The following is a 22892-nucleotide window of genomic DNA, read 5'->3' as shown; positions in this document are numbered from 1 at the left end:
CAGCTGCCCAATGGAATCACCATGGACGTGCCCATCACAGTGGACTCGGGCAGCAACGCGGACTTTATAGGGCAGGACTTTGTCGACAAGCACGCTATACAGTTGCTGCCGGCCACACTGCCCCTGCAGGTTGTCACGGTGGATGGCAGGGAGTTGCTAGGGGGGCAAGTGGTGAAGCAGACGCCGCCAATGGCGATGCGACTTGGGAATCACAAAGAAATCATCAGCTTCAATGTCACTCAACTATCGGATACGCCCATTGTATTGGGAATGAGTTGGCTGGACAAGCACAGCCCAACGCTGGCTTGGTACCAGAGGCAGCTGGTCTTCGGCTCTTCCTTTTGTGCTGAACACTGCATCATGCACCGGCAGGAAGGAGAGGAAGAGGAGTCACAGCTGCTGCTAGGCACGCTGCAAGCGATTCCCCACAAGTACGCAGAATTTTTGGAAGTTTTCTGCGAGAAGGAGGCGGACAGGCTACCCCCTCACAGACCATATGACTGCAAAATTGACCTGCTGCCGGGGGCGGCGCTGCCTAAAGGGAAACTGTATTCCATGTCGGAGGACGAGCTGCAGGAACTCAAAGAGTTCATCGATCATAATTTGGAGCGCGGTTTCATCCGAGAGTCCAAGGCAGCGGGGGGCAGTCCTGTATTCTTTGTTAAAAAGCGAGACACGCCCCAAAAAAGACTGGTCGTGGACTATCGCATTTTAAACAGTGTGACCAAGCCGTCGGACTTCCCCATGCCCCGAATCGACGACCTCCTGGCGAAGGTGCGGAAGGGAAAAGTGTTCACCAAATTAGACCTGCGAGGGGCGTACAACCTCATTCGCATGCGGGAGGGGGAATGAGTGGAAGACGGCCATGTTCACGCCACTGGGTACCTACGAATACAGAGTTATGCCTTTTGGACTGCAAAATGGCTCCCACGTTTTTCAAGCTTTCATGCATCACGTGTTGGCGGGACTTCTCTACAAGACGTGCATCTGTTTCTTAGATGACATCCTGATCTTTTCGGAATCGCAGCAGGAGCATGACAGGCACGTCAAGGAAGTGCTGACCAGACTAAAGCAACATAGGCTCTACGCCAAGCTGGAGAAGTGCCAATTCGACGTGACGGAGGTGGATTTTCTGGGCTACAAGTTGTCTGACAAGGGGCTCGCCATGGACAGCGCCAAGGTTCGAGCGGTATTGGACTGGAAGAGCCCACGCAACCGGAAAGAGGTCCAAAGGTTTGTCGGCTTTGCGAACTTCTATCGCAAGTTTATCAAGGGCTTCGCTATGCAGACAGCGGCCATCACAGACACGCTTAGCTCCAAGAAAAAGAAGTTCGTTTGGACGGAGGAGGCGGAGCAGTCCTTTCAGGCACTCAAGCGTCTCTTCGCGTCGGAAGAGCAGCTGCTTCACGTCAACCCCAGCAGGCCGATGAGGGTGGAGACAGACGCCTCGGACAGAGCCGTGGGGGCGGTCCTGCTGCAAAAGGACCAGCAGGGGGTGTGGCGACCGGGAGCGTTTTACTCCAGGAAGCTCAGCAAGTCCGAGCAGAACTACACCATCTGGGACAGGGAGTTGCTGGCCATTCATGCAGCGTTCAAAGCGTGGCGGCACTTCCTGATCGGCGCCAAGCACACGGTGCAGGTTTGCACGGACCACAAGAATCTGGAGCACTGGCGCACGGCACAGTTCCTAAACCAGAGGCAGATACGCTGGGCTGAGTTTTTTGCGAACTTCGACTTCCGCATAGAGTATGTCCCGGGGGACACTAACATCATGGCGGACGCCCTCTCCCGTAAGCCACAGTATCTGGAGGACGCAACGCCAGCGGCAGCCATGCACATCTTCGCACCAACAGTATGGGCGTGCGCCGCGGCCACCGTGGACCTGGAGGCGGTGCGACGAGCGTTGCAGGATGACTCCTTCGCGCAAGCAAAGATGGCAGAGGTGCAAAGGGGCAAGGCTGTGGCCGACGGTTTCCAGCTACGAGATGGATTGCTCATCCGTAAAGGGGCCATCTACGTGCCGGGAGACGACCTTCGTGCCAAGGTGCTGCAGCAGCTGCACGACGCGCCCACGGCCGGGCACTTTGGCAAGGAGAAGACGGTGGAATTAGTAGCCAGGGATTTCTGGTGGCCTGGAATGAGAGGGGAGGTCGCAGACTACGTGGCGAGGTGTGACACCTGCCAGAGGGCCAAACCAGTGCACAGACCGCCGGCCGGACGGTTGGAACCGCTGCAAACTCCGGTCGAACCTTGGGAAAGGGTGGCTCTGGACTTTGTCACAGATCTGCCCAGCTCGAGGGGCAAGACGGCAGTGCTGGTGGTGGTGGACCTGTTTTCCAAGATGGCCCATTTCATTCCGTGTGCTAAGGTGGCCACGGCGGAGCAAACCGCCAAACTGTTCATAGACCACGTGTTCAAGGTTCACGGTCTGCCACGGTCTATTCTGTCCGACCGCGGGCGGCAGTTCATCTCGAATTTCTGGCAGAAGCTGATGGGCTTCCTGAACGTCAAGATCAACCTGGCGTCGGCGAGACACCCGCAGACCAACGGGCAAGCGGAGCGGGTCAATGCCATCATGCAGCAGTACCTGAGATGCTATGCGAATCAACAGCCTGCGACGTGGGTGGATTACCTGCCGCTTGCCGAGTTCGCCTACAACAACACGAAGCACGTGTCCACGGGGGTCACGCCGTTCTTCGCCAACAACGGGAGGCACCCCAGAACCTTCCCGGGACTGGAAAGAATGGGGGAGGGGGAGCCGCAGACGGCAGATGCGTTCGCGTCGGAGCTGCAGGAAGTCCACGATCAGCTGAGGCGCCACCTGGAGCTGGCCAAACACGCATACAAGGTACAAGCGGACAGACACAGAAGGGTTGGCGAAGAGCTCCACGTGGGAGACTGGGTCTGGTTAGCAGCCCACGCAGTGCCGGCCAGGTCGTTGGCCAAGAAGAAACTAGGGCATAAACAACTGGGGCCCTACCAAGTCGAAGAGCAGGTCAACCCGGTAGCTTTCAGACTGGCACTTCCGGAGGGTTCCAGAATGCATCCGGTGTTCCACAGATCGGTGCTCACTCCCTACAAGGCACCGCACAGGTTCCAGGAACCCGGAACGGCGCCGAGTCCGGTCAGAGACAGAACAGGGCACGCGGGAGTGGCACAGAAGGAGCGCATCAACGAAGTCACGGAGATTTTGGACTCCAGATGGGGGGAAGAGGGGGTAGAATACTTTCTCGCCAAGGAGGGCACCCCGGCCAGTGCGAACAGCTGGGTGCCGGGCTACGCCTTGGACGCTCTACTCAAAGACGAGTTTCATGCCCTCTTCCCACATAGACCTATGCCAGCAGACTTTTTCGACGACTGGCTTTTCACGCCCACGCTTTCGGCCAGCACTTTCCGGGGGTTCGACTCGGAAGAAGACCCGACACAAGACGTCCGTTCCCCGGAGGGGTCACCCTCGGGATCTGCATCAGAACCCTCGTATTGGTGGGACGATAGACCAGAGGAGCAGTTCCGCAGAAGGTGGCTGGAAGGCCCAGGACGAGCAACGCCGCCAGGAGGAAGTGAGGGAGAAACGGACATGGACGTTTTCGGGGACGACCCTGGTTTCGAGCACGGCGGCACAGAGATGGAAGCGGAGGTGACCGTCGTCGACGAGAGCAGGGAGGAAGACCCGCGAGACTTCAGATGGAGGCCCGCCACGGGAAGCGAACGATATCCGACGTTCGTCCCTTTGCAACAGCAGCACCCAGCTCCAGCAACGGAAGGAGGGGAGGGGGGAATGGGGGGCTTCGAGGGGGGGATGGATGTCAGGGATTTAGGAGCAGAGGCAAGGCCAAGGGAGGAAACAGAGAGCGAAGGGGAGGAGGCAGAAGAAAAGATGAGTGATGACGACGACCCGAGATCTCCTAGTCTTTCCAGTGAATCAGAGGATTCACAGAAAGGAGCACCAGTGGCCAGGGCAAGGGGGGAGTCTAGGGGTGCACCCCAGGAAGATAGAGCCAGAGGGGACTCAGGGGAGAGCAGTTGGAAATCGGGACCAGCGTCACCGCCAGGGAGCAGGGAAGAAGAAGGGAGCCAGGGGGCAAGCGCTGGCAGCTCACCACAGGAGGGAGGGCATGAGTCAGGAGTGGCCACACCTCCATCGGGGAGCGAAGAAACGGTTAAGAGGAAAGTGGAAGGTTGGGCGCGCGCGCCAAGTTCAAATGCAGAGGAAGGCGGCGCAGTAAGCAGCCCGGAAAGGGAACCAGGTCCTAAAGCCCGGCGCAAGGAGGCAGGAGGGTCCGGGTCAGCGTCAGAAGAATCCAGGAAGGAAGAAACCCCGGGGGGTAGAGGGACCCAGAGGAGGACAGTCAGGCGGAAAAGGTGGAGCAGGGCTAGGATATTAAGTTGGTGCACAAGGGGCGGAGACTCAGACGGAGCTTCGCCGATCTAGCTACTAGACGTAGAGTTGCGCGCAGCAGCGTGAGAATGGAAACTGCAATTCAATAAAGACTTTTACTTAATGATCGCTGGCTAGCGTGATCCTCTGTGAGCTAGGATCTTCAAGCAGCTCTGACAATTATGATAATTATTTATTATTATTTATTATTATATTATACCCCGCCTATCTGGCTGGGTTTCCCCAGCCACTCTTGACAGCTCCCAACAGAATAATAATAATAATAATAAATAATAATAATAATAATAATAATAATAATAATAATAATAATAATAATAATACTGCTAATAATAATAAAGTGACAAAACATCAAACATTAAAAACTTCCCTAAACAGAGCTGCCCTCAGATGTCTTCTAAAAGTCAGATAGTTGTTTATTTCCTTGACAACTGTTGGGAGAGCATTCCACAGGACAACTGTTGGGAGGGCATTCCAAGAAGGCCCTCTGCCTGGTTCCCTGTAGCTTCACTTATTGCAGTGAGGGAACCACCAGAAGGCCCTTGGAGCTGGACCTCAGTGTCCAGGCAAAACAACAGGGGGGGGGAATATGCTCCTTCAAGTATACCGAGCTGAGGCCATTTAATAATAATAATAATAATAATAATAATAATAATAATAATAATAATAATAATAATAAATTGTATTTATACCTCGCCTTCCCTAGCCAAGGCCGGGCTCAGGGCAGCTAACAACCAATAATAAAAACAAGTTGAATGAATACAACTTAAAAACAAGATTAAAATACAACATTAAAACGTTAAAATGCAGCGTCATCACAGGAGGTGAAAGGAAAAAAGAAAGAGGGGAGGGGATCAAATTGACTCCAAGCCAAAGGCCAGGTGGAACAACTCTGTCTTACAGGCTCTGTTTAGGGCTTTAAAGGTCAGCACCAACACTTTATGGGACGTGGGTCGTGCTGTGGTCTAAACCAGAGCCTAGGGCTTGCCGATTGGAAGGTCAGTGGTTCGAATCCCTGTGCCAGGGTGAGTTCCCGTTGCTCTGTCCCTGCTCCTACCCACCTAGCAGTTCGAAAGCATGTCAAAGTGCAAGTAAATAAATAGGTACCGCACCAGGAAGGTAAACAGTGTTTCCGTGCACTGCTCTGGTTTCGCCAGAAGTGGCTTAGTCATGCTGGCCACATGACCCGGAAAAACTGTCTGTGGACAAACGTCAGCTCCCTCAGCCAGTAAAGCGAGATGAGCCACAACCCCAGAGTCGTTCACGACTGGACTTAACTGTCAGGGGTTCTTTACCTTTACCTTTTACCAACACTTTGAATTGTGCTCAGAAACGTAGTGGGAGCCAATGAAGGTATTTCAGGACCGGTGGTATATGATCTCGGCAGTCACTCCCAGTCACCAGTCTAGCTGCCACATTCTGGATTAGTTGTTATTTCCAGGTCACATTCAAAGGTAGAAGAGAGTGCATTGCAGTAGTCCAAGTGGGAGATAACTGCGAGACAGTCCGCAGGCAGATAGGGTCTCAGCCTGCGTACCAGATAGACAGATAGACAGCTGCCCTGGACACAGAATTCACCTGTGCCTCCATGGACAGCTGTGAGTCCAAAATGATTTCCAGGCTGCGCACCTGGTCCTTCAGGGACACAGTTACCCCATTCAGAGCCAGGGAATCCCCCAAACCTGTCCACCCCCTGTCCCCCCAAAACAGTACTTCTGTCTTGTCAGGATTTAACCTCAATCTGTTAGCCACCATCCATCTTCCAACCGCCTCCAGACACTCACACAGGACCTTCATCACCTTCACTGGTTCTGATTTAGAAGAGAGATAGAGCTGGGTATCATCCGCATACTGATGAACACCCAGCCCAAACCCCCTTATGATCTCTCTCAGTGGCTTCATATAGATGTTAAAAAGCAAGTGGGGAAGGACAGAACCCTGAAGCACCCCACAAGTGAGAGTCCAGGGGTCTAAACACTCATCCCCCAAAACCACTTTCTGGACACAGCCCAGGAGGAAGGAGCAGAACCACTGTATAAAAGTGCCCCCAGCTTCCAGCTCCTCTAGAAGGATGTCATGGTCAGTTGTATCAAAGGCCCCATAGAAATCCAGCAGAACTAGGAAACAGCTTTCACCTTTGTCCCTAGCCTGCCAGAGATCATCAACCAGCACCACCAAGGCAGTTTCAGTCCCATGATGAGGCCTGAATCCGGATTGGAAGGGATCCAAATGGTCTGCATCTTCCAGGTGTGCCTTGAGCTGTTCAGCAACCACCCACTCAATCACTTTGCCCAAGAATGGAAGATTTGAGACTGGGCAATAGTTGGCCATATTGGCCAGGTTCAAAGATGGTTTTTTAAGAAGTGGTTTAATTTTCGCCTCTTTCAGTGGGTCTGAGAAGGCTCCCTCACAGAGGGAAGCATTCACCACCCCGCAGAGCTCATTGCCCAGCCCTTCCCAGCTCGCTTTTATTAAGATAAAGCTGGCAAGGCATACTCGCCACAATGGCTATGCACTACATCTAGAAACAGGGACAACATGTCTCTGAATCCCACTTGCTGGAAATCACAGGTGCTGGGAATGCTGTTGTGCTCACAGCTTCCTTTTTCCCAGTGGGATCTGGTTAGTCCCTGTGAGGACAGGATGAGAGCCTCTAGTCCGATCTGCTGGGCTCCTGCTATGATATACAGAAGCAGACCTTCCCAAATCTAGAGAGAGTGTATTTCTGAGTTGTGAGAGATTGCAGACAAACATAACTATGCATGAGCGCTAGTTAGTGCATGAAGGGGTTAACAGCAGAGTTCTGTTCCTAGACTCAGCTAGGTCATGGCCCCTCACCCCCACAAGGGAGGAAGTGAAGTGTCTTCTATTTCCTTTCCTCATGTAACCAAGTAGGATGCGCATGTCTGAACTTGCTCCAAAGTTTAGACTGCATGTTTGAAACTTTATGCTGTATTTTAAACCCAATAGTAATCTATCTGTGTGCTCCTTGCTGCTGCATGGAATAACAGATGAACCAGACCTTTGGATTTAGTAAGAAAAGAATTTTAAACTTACTTAACAGTGTATGGTCTGTTTATTGCTAGAGGGGTAGAGAGGAGGGGCAAGCATCTTAAGGCAGACTAAATGGGATATGCAAAAGGGTTTAACAACCTATATTCCACACTATGCGGCTGCTGTTAACTCTGAAAGTGTTTTTAAATCTGGAGGCTCTCTCCCACTAAAGAGTGTGCAAATCCCCATTTTTGAATCTAGACACCCAGCTGATTCTTTTGTTAATTACCCACCCATGGGTCAGATCTATATTTCCACCTCTTTTGGACCCAGACCCCCTCTTTCACTTGATCTCCCCACCCAAACGTGTTCAAACCACTAACAGCCATCATTGCTTTGACAGGCAAATGTAGAACGTTCCTTACTCACAGCTTCATCCATGCAGCCCCTGCTTTGGGATTAAGGATCTGCAGATTGAGAGTGTCACCTAACAATGGAATTAGGACTAGAGCAAAGCATCTGATCTTTCCTCCTAAAACCAACCAGCCCTAAGAGAAGGCTTGGAAGTTGCCTCCTTCTCTCTACAGATCCTGTAAGTATCACCACAGTTCCTGCAACTTGTTTTGTCTGTTCTCCATCCCTCTGTCCCCAAAGGTCTCTTGCAGGAAGCTGTCTTATGCCCATCCAGTTCAGTATTGTCAACAACAGCAGCCTTTTGTTTGCCAGATGCTTTGGACTACAGCTGCTATAAGTCCCAACCAGCACAGCTTACTATCTTTAAGATATTAATCCACTGTCCTTGACTGCCATGTTGCTGAGCTAGACAGACCTAGAACAGCAGCTCCGGGGACTTCCGGGGTGGCGCCACCGGCAATGGCGGACTCCCTCTGAACTGGAGGGACTGGCTCCGCGGTAAACCGAAGCGGGGACCCTTTTAAAATCACAGGCGGATGAAGCCTGTGACCATGGGACTCGGCGGGCACCTTTAGCGCCCCCCCAATCCGCTAAGGAACCCACCAACAGGCTCCGAAGTGAGGAGGGGGAAGTGGCGCGGTGCTGTGAGTCAATCGCTATTTCCGTGAATCGAAGCCGCACAGCTGTTGCCGGAGAGCGCTGCCTTTTTTCCTGGGACAATTTGGACTTTAAAAATAAGCACCCGTGAGTACTTAGAATTTGAACAATTGGATATTAAACAAAGATTTTGTGAGAAGGACAGAATCGGACTATAGGAAAAAAAAATCTATCGAATTGGGTACGGAGCGGGAAGGGCTAAACAGGAAGTCACCCTTCCGTTCTTTTGTAAATAGAATAAAGCAAAGGCAATTTATACTAGAGCTCAGAAAACTGTCTTTAAAAGATTGGATTTCAACATTTTAAATTGTGAACCTTTTTTGGGGGGGGACTGTTCGAAGTGATTTTAAGGGGAAGTAACTTTCCTCCGTCCTAATCCTGGATCGGGGTGTCAGGACTGACGTGGAAGTTTACCAAGACAATCGCTTTTTGACGGATAGCTAAAAGAAGAGAAACTTTGCGATTCCACTGTTCCCTTTCGCATTTTAAAGGAATATATATGGACAAAGTATCTAAAGCATCTTAAAAAAAGGAAACTCTGTAGCAAGAATAAACAGAAGTTTTCCCCCTAGGGGGAGCTTGTGAAATTGTAACTAACTCCAGGGAATTGACAGCTGTTACAGAATAACCGTGGGAAAGTATTTGACCTTGTAGGACAATGTATCCAGCCTTGGTGTGTGCTTTTTACAAAACAAATGCTCTACTGGAAGAATGACACGAAAAGGTGAACTGGATGGTCATTTCGACTGGAAATCTTAAACAGGCAGTGGAATGTTTTGACCAGACAGTGGGAAAATATGTGGAGCACACTCAGGATTTAAACCAGGAGTGTGTTTTGACAGAACAGGAGTTTGTGGCATTTAATCAGGAGTGTGTTTTGGCAGAACAGACCCAACAGGAGTATGATCTTTTGGATTGGACAAATGAATTTGGAAAAAGCCAGATTTGGAAAGGAAAAGTTTGGTGTGGTTTGGAAAGGGGGGGCTGGATTGACCCCCCTATGTTGGGATGTCTGGACTCTTCAAATATGGTAATGGGCTGCGAAATGTTTGGGACTGTCGGGGCTCTCAACTTTGGAGGGCCCTTGAAATATGCTTTTAATTACCACATGGAATGCAGCGATGAACATGGAAAAGGGTCTGATCTGTTGAGAAGAGTCAAAAACGTTGTTAAGCTGGAGCTACCACGAGCAAGAGATATTGTTAAGCTGGAGTTACCACGAGCAGGAGATAAGGGAAATTACAACTACAAATATGAAGAAGAGCCACGGAAGGGCCATGGAAGTGACTTGAGGGCCTCGGACATAAGGTTACCAGGCTAGACTGATGGGAATAAGGACTGACAAATCCCGGAACCAGGAGGAAGGGGCGTTGGATAAAGATTGGACTTGTTTATACCTTTCTTTTTCTTTTTTTCTCATTATTAGATTGTTTTATAAGGTTGATGAAGGATAGAAAAATGTTGGAAGAAATCACCTGGCTTTAGCAAAGATGCTCAAAGAATTATGAAAGAATATTATGATTATAAGAAGCTAGCAAGGATAAGACTTAAGTTTTAAATTTTTAAGGTTTATTTTATTATAGAAAGATAGGATTAAAATAGTCTGGGGTAATGTAATGATAGAATTTTATGAAACATGGAAAGGAAAGGATTTGCTGGGATAATTAACAACTAGGATACAAAGGGAGGGAGGAGGAGGAGGTCTAAGAAAGAAGGTAATGACAGTTAAGGGTCTGAGAATAACGAACTTGTTTTTAAATGTTTTCTTTTAATGTTTGGGATTTTTGCAATTTTGTCACTTTTTTGGAATTTTCTTTTTTCTTCTTTTTTACACGGGGGGAAGGGGATTCTTTGTATTTTCTTTTGTTGCTATTTTCTCTTTTTTCTTTTTGTAAAATTTTGAAAATTTTAATAAATATTTAATAATAATAAAAAAAAGAACAGCAGCTCCGACGTGCATTTGAGTTAGTCATACCTGCGTCTTTAGCAAAATGTCCAAGGAGAAGAAAAGCATGTGCTATCCAGTGGCTCCACACATTGCCAAACTCAGTGCTATAGCATCACACAACCACAGAAAAGCCAGCATATTTTGCCTCCACTTACCCCAAGCAGTCTACCCCCATTACCACCATTGCACCCTTTGTTGATCCAATCTGTGTGGCCCAGTGTAAAAATCACCCAGGGCTGCAGAGCTCAGCACATTTGCCAGGAAGGATCAGAAGCGCCTGAGACCCTGAAATTGGAGCCACCTGGACATGCCCTGGCTGGCTGGCTGGCTGGATTCCACAGGGATGGACTTTCAGGAGAAATCTGATCATTCCAGGGACTCCTAGCTATAGAAACTGCAGTCAGCTCAAGCACCTTTTCCAGAAAGCAACCTGGACTGTCTTCTTGCAGATGGGTGACTAACAACCATGGAGAATTGCTGCCTACAAGTCAGTTTGATCAAAGTCTAGCCAGGGAGCAAATCAAAAGCATATTTCCTTACCAGGAATCTGTGAAGAAAGACATGGTTTGCAGATCCTTCTTTCCTATGGGGCAGTCATTCAGTGGCAGAGCATCTGCTTTGCATGCAGAAGGAAGGACTGCAGTTCAATCTCTGCCAGCTCCAGGTAGGATCCAGGGAAAATCCCTGCCTTAAACCCCATAGAAATCCAGGTTTTCAGGCAGAGGACATTCCCAGCCCCATCTGGAGCTGTCAGGGATTGAACTGGAGAGCTTCTGTGTGCAAAGCAGGTGCTCTAGCACTGAGCTATGGCCCCTCTCCCATAATATTTATACTGTTAAAGATGTTAAAGCTGTTAAAGATCATGAAGGCCAACATGCTTTCAACACTTGAAAGACCATTATTTATTTGCCTTAACCCTGAACACCAGAGACTCTCTGAAATTTTGGTCAAGTCATTTTCCCAGTAGCCAAGCTGTCTCAAAAAGCAGGCACCGGGAAGCTCAGGCCTGGAGGATTGTTCCCCAGGCTTGGCCCTTCCTCAGGCCCATCCCCTCCCCTGCTTCTGGCTGGCCAGAATGTCCCCTTAAGCTCTGATCATGACTGGATGGATAATATTTATTTATTGCATTTATTGTGGAGTTTGGAACTGACAGGGTTAAAACTCACTGGTGTCCTGTATCTGGATCTGGGAGGAGCTGGGAGGAGCTCCATGCAGAGAAGTGCGTCACAGGATGTTGTTCTGACGCTCTTCAGATCTGTCTCTGCAACGGACAGAGAAGCAGCTCAACTTAGGCTGCTGTGAGAAAGTGCTTTTGGAAAGCACACAAAGATGCCGGAATGCTCTGATGGTGTCTGATGGAAATTTATTGCTCTGTAAATAAAGCTACTAGAGATAAGGACGGACTGTCTCTGGACTGATTTATCCCTTTTTCCTCACACGGAAGCAGGACCGCTGCTACTCTGCAATTTCTTTGGCCAGGTCAGGGTGATAGCAGAGCCTACGCCAAGGGAGCGCTGCCTGGACCCAAAGATTTATTTCTCCAAAGGTTATGGATGGTCCGCGTTTCCTGATAAGTGTGAGAAGGGAGGAAGGCTGCCAGCTGTGAGCTGCTGTGATCTCCTGCCAGGAAGGGCAGTGAGGAATGCTGGTGATCGGAGCCACGAGCCAAGAAGGACGGCTGCTTCAAAGGCTGCAGCTTCGGAGGCAAACTTGTGAGTACGCTTGAAGTCCCGGGGGGAGGAGATGGCTGCTCAGGCACAGCAAGGCCATGAGAGCTTCAACATCCCCTTCGAAAGGCTCAATGGAGCCAACTGGGAGGACTGGTCCAAGCGCATGTATTATTGGCTGGAGGGAAAGCAGCTGTGGGAATGCACACAGGCCGATCCAGTCGTGGCCGGGCCCAATGCAGCAGCTGCAGATGTGGAGAGGGCTGCAGCAGCGGCAAAGAAAGATAAGAAGGCCATGTCCCATGTGGTGATGGCGATTGAAGCGTCGCAGCTCCCCCATATTGATGGCTTACGTACCTGTCATCAGATATGGTCTGCTCTGACTAGAATACATCAGAGGACCACAGCTGGGGCAAAGATCCATGTGATACGTTCTCTGTTTGAGAAGAGGCTGTCCCCAGGGGAGCCGATAAGGGATCACATTGCTCAGATGCTGACCATCTTCAGTAAGCTGCGTCAGCTCAATGTGCCCTTCCCAGATGAACTTAAAGCTTATACGCTTTTAAGCTCTTTGGACAGGAGTTATGAGAACTTGGTTCTAACGATGGAAACGATGCCGCCGCAGGATCTTACGATCGAATATATTAGCGGACGCTTGATTGACGAAGAATCCAAGCGCCAGAGGGCTGTGAAAGAGGGCGCAGGCTGCACCCCAAGAAAGAGCGGGGGGGCAGCAGCCAGGAGTGGCGAGGACTGTGTGAGAGCCTTTGTTTCAAAGAGATGCTATCGGTGTGGCAGCAACACACATCTGGTCCGCAATTGTCCGCTAGAGGCGCAGGATGGCAGCAAGGACTCTGGCCGGCGTGGAATGTCAACAAAGCAGGTTCCCAGGGCCGGTTCTCACCAGAGACGTGGGAAAGCAGCAGGCCAAAACAAAGACAAGGCGTCTTATCACCTCACAGCTGCGCTGGTCTGTCTGGGAAACAGCGAAAGCCCTAGTCGGGGGGAGGCTGTGGCCATGACAACCAGGAAGGACACTGACAGTGGGGGTGCAACCAACGCCATGGCATCTTTGGAAAACAGCCAAAGCAACAGTTTTTCTTTTGTTGTTGACAGTGGAGCTTCGCATTGCCTCGTTAACTCCAGAGATCTCCTGAGGAACTGCAAGACAGTTAAAACTGGACGCTATGTTACGTTAGCTGATGGGTCGAAAAAACCTCTGACTGAATCTGGGTCTTTGTTTTGCTCTTTTCTAGGTTGTGAAGTGCCAGCTTATTTATTCCCAGAACTTGCCCATTCTCTTTTGAGTGTGTCAGCATTATTGGCTATTGGAATTGATGTCCTGTTCTCTAATAATTTGTGCTCTTTTTACAGGGATGGGAAGAAGATCTACAGCGTTGGGAGGAAAGACAGGCTCTTTCTGGTGGAGCTGCCCATTGAAAATGGGGCTGGTGGGAAAATGGGGCTGGTGGAAAATGTGGCTAGTGGAGAGTCCATTGATGATGCCCAAGTGCAATGTGCAAATGTCCCACCACACAATGATTGTATTCATCTGTGGCACAGGAAATTTGGGCACGCAGCGTGGTCGTATGTGCGAAAAGCCGCAGAGAACACAATTGGGTGTAGGTTCAAGGCATGTGACAAATTCCTAGATTGTCAAGCTTGTAAGCAATCAAAGGTCACAACATGCACATACCCCAGGTCAGAGAGAAGGACCAGCAAACCCTTTGAACTGGTCCATGCAGATTTGTCAGGGCCCATGCCAACACCGTCTTTAGCTGGGTCTAAATGGGTTCTGATTCTGATTGATGATTTTTCGAAGCACACCTGGCTATTTACGCTTAAATGTAAATCAGAAGCAGCTGCACTGATCAGAGATTGGATCTACTGGAAGAATTACACGAAAAGGTGAACTGGATGGTCATTTCGACTGGAAATCTTAAACAGGCAGTGGAATGTTTTGACCAGACAGTGGGAAAATATGTGGAGCACACTCAGGATTTAAACCAGGAGTGTGTTTTGACAGAACAGGAGTTTGTGGCATTTAATCAGGAGTGTGTTTTGGCAGAACAGACCCAACAGGAGTATGATCTTTTGGATTGGACAAATGAATTTGGAAAAAGCCAGATTTGGAAAGGAAAAGTTTGGTGTGGTTTGGAAAGGGGGGGCTGGATTGACCCCCCTATGTTGGGATGTCTGGACTCTTCAAATATGGTAATGGGCTGCGAAATGTTTGGGACTGTCGGGGCTCTCAACTTTGGAGGGCCCTTGAAATATGCTTTTAATTACCACATGGAATGCAGCGATGAACATGGAAAAGGGTCTGATCTGTTGAGAAGAGTCAAAAACGTTGTTAAGCTGGAGCTACCACGAGCAAGAGATATTGTTAAGCTGGAGTTACCACGAGCAGGAGATAAGGGAAATTACAACTACAAATATGAAGAAGAGCCACGGAAGGGCCATGGAAGTGACTTGAGGGCCTCGGACATAAGGTTACCAGGCTAGACTGATGGGAATAAGGACTGACAAATCCCGGAACCAGGAGGAAGGGGCGTTGGATAAAGATTGGACTTGTTTATACCTTTCTTTTTCTTTTTTTCTCATTATTAGATTGTTTTATAAGGTTGATGAAGGATAGAAAAATGTTGGAAGAAATCACCTGGCTTTAGCAAAGATGCTCAAAGAATTATGAAAGAATATTATGATTATAAGAAGCTAGCAAGGATAAGACTTAAGTTTTAAATTTTTAAGGTTTATTTTATTATAGAAAGATAGGATTAAAATAGTCTAGGGTAATGTAATGATAGAATTTTATGAAACATGGAAAGGAAAGGATTTGCTGGGATAATTAACAACTAGGATACAAAGGGAGGGAGGAGGAGGAGGTCTAAGAAAGAAGGTAATGACAGTTAAGGGTCTGAGAATAACGAACTTGTTTTTAAATGTTTTCTTTTAATGTTTGGGATTTTTGCAATTTTGTCACTTTTTTGGAATTTTCTTTTTTCTTCTTTTTTACACGGGGGGAAGGGGATTCTTTGTATTTTCTTTTGTTGCTATTTTCTCTTTTTTCTTTTTGTAAAATTTTGAAAATTTTAATAAATATTTAATAATAATAAAAAAAAGAACAGCAGCTCCGACGTGCATTTGAGTTAGTCATACCTGCGTCTTTAGCAAAATGTCCAAGGAGAAGAAAAGCATGTGCTATCCAGTGGCTCCACACATTGCCAAACTCAGTGCTATAGCATCACACAACCACAGAAAAGCCAGCATATTTTGCCTCCACTTACCCCAAGCAGTCTACCCCCATTACCACCATTGCACCCTTTGTTGATCCAATCTGTGTGGCCCAGTGTAAAAATCACCCAGGGCTGCAGAGCTCAGCACATTTGCCAGGAAGGATCAGAAGCGCCTGAGACCCTGAAATTGGAGCCACCTGGACATGCCCTGGCTGGCTGGCTGGCTGGATTCCACAGGGATGGACTTTCAGGAGAAATCTGATCATTCCAGGGACTCCTAGCTATAGAAACTGCAGTCAGCTCAAGCACCTTTTCCAGAAAGCAACCTGGACTGTCTTCTTGCAGATGGGTGACTAACAACCATGGAGAATTGCTGCCTACAAGTCAGTTTGATCAAAGTCTAGCCAGGGAGCAAATCAAAAGCATATTTCCTTACCAGGAATCTGTGAAGAAAGACATGGTTTGCAGATCCTTCTTTCCTATGGGGCAGTCATTCAGTGGCAGAGCATCTGCTTTGCATGCAGAAGGAAGGACTGCAGTTCAATCTCTGCCAGCTCCAGGTAGGATCCAGGGAAAATCCCTGCCTTAAACCCCATAGAAATCCAGGTTTTCAGGCAGAGGACATTCCCAGCCCCATCTGGAGCTGTCAGGGATTGAACTGGAGAGCTTCTGTGTGCAAAGCAGGTGCTCTAGCACTGAGCTATGGCCCCTCTCCCATAATATTTATACTGTTAAAGATGTTAAAGCTGTTAAAGATCATGAAGGCCAACATGCTTTCAACACTTGAAAGACCATTATTTATTTGCCTTAACCCTGAACACCAGAGACTCTCTGAAATTTTGGTCAAGTCATTTTCCCAGTAGCCAAGCTGTCTCAAAAAGCAGGCACCGGGAAGCTCAGGCCTGGAGGATTGTTCCCCAGGCTTGGCCCTTCCTCAGGCCCATCCCCTCCCCTGCTTCTGGCTGGCCAGAATGTCCCCTTAAGCTCTGATCATGACTGGATGGATAATATTTATTTATTGCATTTATATCCCACTTTTTTCCTCCTAGGTGGCTTGTACCATTCCCCGCCTCCCCATTTTATCCTCATAACAACCATGCGAGGTAGGTTAGGCTGAGAGAAGCAAGGACTGGTCCAAGGTCACTCAGTGAGCTTCATGGTCAAGGGGGAGAATTTGAACCCTGGTCTCCTGGATCCTGATCCAATACTCTAACCACTACACAACACTGCCTCTTATCACATTAATAAATAGGGGAGGGTGTTTATGTTTAGGAACCTTTGGCTTTTGAGTGGTTACCTAGTGGAGTCACCCTTTTTTTCCTATGGGCCCCACCACCACTGCTGGCATGCAGCCCTTTGGAGGGTGCCCTTTGGAAGGTGCCCATTGGGCTAAAAAAGGCTTCCGACTCCTGCTTTAAAGGGCTTTCTATCTAACCCTGAGCAAAGCACATCTCCACATGCCCTACACCACGGTGGGTCCTTTCTGAAAAACAAGGAAAGCAGAGTAGGATCTCTTGAAGGAGACTCATAGGGTAGGACTCAAACTAATAGCTTCAAGTTACAAGAGAGGAGATTCTGAGTAAACATCAGAAAGACCTTCTGGTCAACAGCTGAACGATCTCCCTCAAGGAAGGAGAGGCTGTGGACTCTCCTTCCTTGGGGGTTTTTAATCAGAGGTTGGATGGCCACCTGGCATGGATGCTTTAGTTGAGATTCCTGCATTGCACCTAGTAAGGTGACCTTGGGGTCCCTTCCAACTCTACAATTCTATTATTCTAAGTCAATGACTTCACCCGCCACCCCCCTACCCACTTGGCTCCCTCCTTCAGGGTCATGGCCTCTTTGCCCCCTTGCCTTTCACATACATATACACAGGTGCATGCACCTAGATGAAGCTTTTCCCACCATTGCACCTCCATACCAGGAAAAGCTTCACCTTTCAGTTTCTGACTTATGCAGCTGTTTGAAGCACAAGGGACCTCTTTTGCTCTCTCCATAAAATGGTTACAAATTTTCAGATTCTTAGTTTTCCTCACACCATGGATTTCCTGGTAGGGCCTTCTCCACACAAATCCACGGCCGTTTCCCTCTGCTGAGAGCTCTCTGTGTGAGTGGCATTAAGCGAAAGAAAGGAAAGGAATGAGGAATTTGGATCTCACAATGTTCAGCTGTCAGGATCACAGTCGTTAATGCCGGATTTTCTCCAGCACTTGCATCCAGCAAACCAAAAACCAGACACTCCCGATCAGCAGATTCAAACTCATTCAGACATGCCTTGCTATGATTAAATTCTCATGCACCAATGGATATGCTGAATATATGAATGGGGTGCAGAGATACACCCTGCTTTGCTAGCAGTCTCTATAGCATTTCAGAGCTCAAAGACTAAATTTCTGCATTTCCTATCAATGAGTAAGTAAACACCACCATTATCGTCCCCCCATTTGATTTATTTAAAAGGAAACATTCCTTCATCCCACCAAGTTGGGCTTCTGGGATTTTTATTTTTATTTTATTTTCATAAAATTTAAACATGGCTTGATTGTAAAACAACAACCTCAAAACAGTTTCCAAAAAAAGACAACTTAAAAATATCAATGAAAAGAACAATATTAACAACAATAATTTAAGACTTCCAAAAAGTTAAAGCAATGTTAATAATAAAAGCAGATTAAAACTTGAATCAGGATTTTTTCTTTTTCATTTTCACACTTTAGATCTTGCTCTCTTCATCTTTGTCAGTTCCTAGATTATGTATTTATTGCATTTCTATCCTTCTCTCCCCCCCCAAGGAACTCCTCATTTAATTTCCACAACAACCCTGTGAGGTAGGTTAGGACTGAGAGAGTTCAGTGTGGCTGACCTTCAAGGTCACCCAGTGAGCTCCAGGGCAATTTGAACCCTGGTGGCACTCTAAGCAACTACACCACACTGGCACTCTTCTCAAAACGTCTTGGTTCCAGAAGGGGCCTCAATGCCACATTTGCAAAAACAATCAATATTCAGAAAACGAATTTTCCATCCCTACCTAACAGGATGCTCCTAGTTTCATCAGTGCCTGGCAGCTCACTTCTGATGAATGGATAATTCAGAGAATCAATAAATGAACATTCCTGCCCACTTAAATCATGTCTTGCTCAACATATATGATCCTATGGTGTGCACACACACAGCCATATGCTGAAGGGATCAGCTCCAGCCATTTTGATGTCCCCTCGTGTTCCTCCAGGCCTTCTTCATAGCTGGCTAAAAATAGCCCCTCACACCCAGCAAGCAGCACACTGAAAGAAAGACATTTTGTATCCCAAAGCAGCCCCCTGCCCAATTAATCCCCTTCCCAATCACTCCCCAAGAACCCACTCCCCAATTTCCTCCCCAACCAAACAAGCCCAGGCATTGTCTACCTTCTCTATTTTCAGCACTGCCAGCAACAGGAGGGGGACAGTTTCTACACAAAGAGCCTCCCAGGCTCTAGGAGCAGCTACAGGTTCCTACCAAGCACAGGAAAAGCGGAGAGTAGGAGGGCAGAGGCTAAGAAGGGGGCCCCTCCCTTCCCTCCCACCGCAGATGAGAACCAGCAGCTGAGTCGAGGGGACAGGTCATGGCTATAAATATGCCCAGGCATCAGGACTGGGGGATGGCTGAGTGACAGGGCCAGGAAGAGCCAGCCAGCCAGCTGACTGAGCCAAGCCCTTGCTCTCCTCCCCTCTGAGCACATCTCAAGGGTCAGCTTGATCTTCCAGGCCCGCACACAGCGAGCCCTTGCTCAAGCACCAAAAACAAGGATGACTCATTAAACAGAATGGAGTTCACTCATGAGTAAGCATGCAGATAATGAGACGTATGCAAACATACACAAGAGCACCACAAACCGACCCTCTACTATAGCTTATTGTACTTTCAAGAGTTTCCTTGTCCAAACTTATGATGGCCTAGCTAATGGAACATACTACTAAACCTTAGGTTGTGTAAATACAATCCTGGTTACAACACACACAACGTAATAGGCTGTTTTTTACTATGTAACTTCTATTTCAAACACAATTCAACATATAATATCTCACAAAGTGTAATTCCATAGACCAACACATCATGCAAACAGAACATATCAAGAGAAATTAAAGTCCAATGAGTGGTCAGGAGATAAAGTCCATTCGGTTCCTAAAGTGGCATATTGGCAGACAGGAAAATTGGCTTCCAGGTGGAGAAATCAAAATTAGAAACAGAATTGTTAGAACCTAATGCTAAGAATTTGTCTAGAATGTATAACTTGTTGCTGAAATGGAATACACAAGATGAAACAGTTAAATCAGCTATGATCAAGTGGGCACAGGACATTGGTCATAATATTATGTTTGCTGACTGGGAACAGTTGTGGACCACCGGTTTGAAATTTACGGCATGTAATGCCTTAAAGGAAAATATTATGAAAATGATTTATAGGTGGTACATGACCCCAGTCAAGCTAGCAAAAATTTACCATTTGCCTGATAATAAGTGTTGGAAATGTAAAGAAACTGAAGGTACTTTTTATCACCTTTGGTGGACGTGCCCGAAGATTAAGGCTTTCTGGGAAATGATATATGAGGAAATGAAAAAGGTACTTAAATGCACCTTTCCTAAGAAACCGGAGGCCTTTCTCTTGGGCATTGTCGGCCAATTGGTGTCAAAGAAAGATAGAATTTTTTTTATGTATGCCACCACAGCAGCAAGAGTACTTATCACAAAGCATTGGAAGACCCAAGATCTACCCACTTTGGAAGAATGGCAGATGAAGGTGATAGACTATATGGGACTGGCTGAAATGACCGGCAGAATCCGTGATCAGGGGAAAGAGACGGCAGAAGAAGATTGGAAGAAATTTAAAGTTTATCTTAAGAAACATTGTAAAATTAATGAATGCTAAAATGTCGTGTTTTAGGGGAAAAAAGGAGACTACAGCTGTAAAAGTTTAAGTAAAAGAAAAAAATAAGGGAAAATTTGATAAAACCAAGTGTTAGAATTTGCTGAAATAATTTTGGAAATTGGGATGTAGAAAGGGGAGGTATGGGGAAGTTGGCGAAGTAAGGTTTAAGAAAAAGGGATATGAAATTATACATGTTTGTTTGTGTGTTTGTTTATTTGTTTGTATTGTGTATTGTTTGTGTTTATAAAAACTGTGAAAAACCAATAAAAAATTTTATATAAAAAAAATAAAGTGGCATATTGGCAATAACCACAATATGGTATGCTTATTTTATGATGTTCCACGTATCGCTGCTTTGAGGAGTCTAACATGCATTGTATGTAGATATCAGATCAGATGGAAAACTTGAAGGTATGGCACAACAAGGATTCTGGGATAATACCTTGTTTCGCCCAACCGGGCTTCGTCAGCCATGTATACTCTAAATTAAACAAACATGATGTACCTACAAACTATGTAACATAACATACAAATTACTGTATTTTTCACCCTATAGGACGCACTTTTTCCCCTCCAAAAATGAAGGGGAAATGTGTGTGTGTCCTATGGGGCGAATGCAGGCTTCAGGAAGCTATCCGCAAGCCTTGGGAGCCCTCGGGAGTTCCCGCTGGGCTCCCAAGGCTTGCGGACAGCAGCCTGCAGCCCGAAACCCGGGGAGTGCTACTCAAGCCTGGGGAGCCCAGCAGGAGTTCCGTTGCTTGGTCCTGGCTCCTGCCCACCTAGCAGTTCAAAAGCACATCAAAGTGCAAGTAGATAAATAGGTACGGCTCCTGCGGGAAGGTAAACGGCATTTCCATGCACTGCTCTGGTTCACCAGAAGTGGCTTAGTCATGCTGGCCCCATGACCCGGAAGCTGTACGCCGGCTCCCTTGGCCAATAAAGCGAGATGAGCGCCGCAACCCCAGAGTCGGTCACGACTGGACCTAATGGTCAGGGGTCCCTTTACCTTTACCAGAAAGAGACCATGACACGAAGACATTTATTATTGATATTTGTGAAGTAATGTCCAGTGTGCATTGGCCTCTAAGGATTAACACCTTCCCCAAATTATGTAAAAACCATAAAATCATATGGAAGGGGGATGTGTCATTACATTCCAGCCAACTATCACAATAACGTTACTCATCTTCTCAGGTTCAAGAATTTGTACTTTGAATATCTGCTCTAGAAATACGATCGTATCACAACAAAAGTACTACCTTCTGGGGAGATGTGAAACACAAAAAGCATTGCTCTGCGCTGCAGGGGGCAGGGTGGGGAGAGGAGAGGAGAGAAGGTGACGACTGCAAAAATCCCACCCCACTTCACCCCAAAAAAACCCCCCAAAGGAAGCCAAGGTTCCCTGGAGCCAGTCCTACCTGGCAGCTCCAGGGGGTCCCAAGGCAGACCCTGTGCCTTAAAGGGCCAATTCAGGCGCCAGCCTTTGGACCTCGTTGGGGCTGGGGCAGGGCAAGGGGAAAGAGGTTTTTGAAGAGAGTCCCCATGGACAGGGAGGAGATCGAAGGAAGCCCAGTGCCAGGGTTCCGCGCTCGGTGGGTAGACGGTCCCTGCTTCGAGCCCCGGCGGCGAGGGATGGGACCTTAGGCAGAAATCGCCGCGGGCACCATATTAGGAGAGGGAAATAGCCAAGGGAAGTGCCTCCATGTTGGAAGAGGGCACAAAGCACCACCAGCACCATTTTAGGAGAGGGAAATAGCCAGCAGAAGTGCCTCCATGTTGGAAGAGGGCACAAAGCGCCGCCAGCACCATTTTAGGAGAGGGAAATGATCCCAGGGCAGCAATTGCTCTGTTTCCAGTCAATAAAAATTGATTGCAATGTGTGCTTCATGGCATAGCTTGCAGATGCAGTAGAGGCCTCAATCCTCTGTGGATGTTACTTCCTAGGATGTGGACAGGCTGCTTGGACGAGTGAAACCAACCACCTGTCTCCCTGATCTTTGCCCATCCTGGCTTATAAAAGCTAGCCGGGAAGGGCTAGGTGATGGGCTTCGTGGGGTGGTGAATGCTTCCCTCTGTGAGGGAGCCTTCCCAGACCCGCTGAAAGAGGCAGTTATCAAACCGCTTCCTAAAAAACCATCTTCTTCTTTTTTAATACACTAATAAAACAAAAAAGATAAAACGAAGCAACAAAAAGGAAAAGAAAAAACATTACATAACAAAAAACACCGACAAATTAAACATACAATAACTAAATAACACAACAATAATTGACTTCCCTTCAACTCATTTTTGGACTATGTTACAAAAGTTTTCTTTCTGCAGTTTCACTTTCTTAAATCTCTTTACGTCGCAGGTGCTATATCGAGCCTACTGTGATTTTTAAATTTCTTACATCTGTTTCAATATATGTCAAAAATTTATTCCATTCATTGTTAAACTTTGTACCTTTTTGGTTTCTTATTTTTTGTGTCATTTTTGCCAATTCTATGTACCGTATTTTTCGCCCTATAGGATGCACCGGCCCATAGGACGCACCTAGTTTTCAGGGGGGAAAATCAAGGAAAAAAATATGATTCCCCCCCCCCCCGCAGCTCTGGGAGGAGCGGACAGGCTGCACGCAGCCTGTGCGCTACTTCAAGACCTTCTTCCTCCTTTTGAGGGATGTGGCGGAATT

At 47.6% G+C, this 22892-nt stretch overlaps 1 protein-coding gene across 3 annotated transcripts in view; it reads right to left on the bottom strand.

Annotated features, from left to right (window-relative positions):
• Positions 1 to 19486, bottom strand: part of MYO18B (myosin XVIIIB) — a 385232-nt gene extending 365746 nt beyond the window's left edge. For all 3 annotated transcript variants that reach the window (XR_014002918.1, XM_081174521.1, XM_081174522.1), the window contains exon 1: positions 18717 to 19486. The gene's annotated coding sequence lies outside the window, so the exon portion shown is untranslated. The remainder of the gene's footprint in view (positions 1 to 18716) is intronic.
• Between the last annotated feature and the right edge of the window lie 3406 nt (positions 19487 to 22892).

The sequence above is a fragment of the Podarcis bocagei genome (genome assembly GCF_964188305.1).
Source record: "Podarcis bocagei genome assembly, chromosome: 16".
NCBI classification, from domain to species: domain Eukaryota; kingdom Metazoa; phylum Chordata; class Lepidosauria; order Squamata; family Lacertidae; genus Podarcis; species Podarcis bocagei.
The sequence above is the reverse complement of the archived record's forward strand: the minus strand, read 5'-3'. Positions and strand labels throughout refer to the sequence as shown.